We start from the raw sequence: 538 nt of genomic DNA on the forward strand, positions 1-538 counted from the left end.
TGGAGATTTAGTAGTATTGTATTCACTAACTTTTATTTTATAAATCAATTTACAGTAAACTCAGAGCTATGGAAAATCTTTTCTTGAAGAACATTCTAGCGCGCGCGCGCGTGTGTGTGTGCGTGCCATTGTCGTTTTCCTCGTATATCATAAGCCGGTACTCTATGTATACGTACAATTACATTTGTCCGTCTCTATACATTAGAATACATTCCGATACAAAAAACAAATCATGTAAACAAAATCCAAAAACAAAACAAACACGGCCGAATGCCCACGCCCATAACGTGTAAAATCGCTTGCAATTGAAAATTTTACTCTCACGCCCAAATCCCATAGAGGCAAATGAACTCAAAATGTTTTTAATAGTACAGCACAGCAATACAGTCACTGACATATTTAATGGAATTAATAGAATTTATTAAAGATCAGTGATAGGAAAATTATTGAAAGTAAAGAGGAGATAGAGAGGACAAAGTAAAGATAGAGTAGGATAAATGGAATTAATTATTGGCTTATTTCATTTACATATGTGCAG

This window comes from Penaeus monodon, chromosome 19, assembly GCF_015228065.2.
Source record: "Penaeus monodon isolate SGIC_2016 chromosome 19, NSTDA_Pmon_1, whole genome shotgun sequence".
In the NCBI taxonomy this organism is placed as follows: Eukaryota; Metazoa; Arthropoda; class Malacostraca; order Decapoda; family Penaeidae; genus Penaeus; species Penaeus monodon.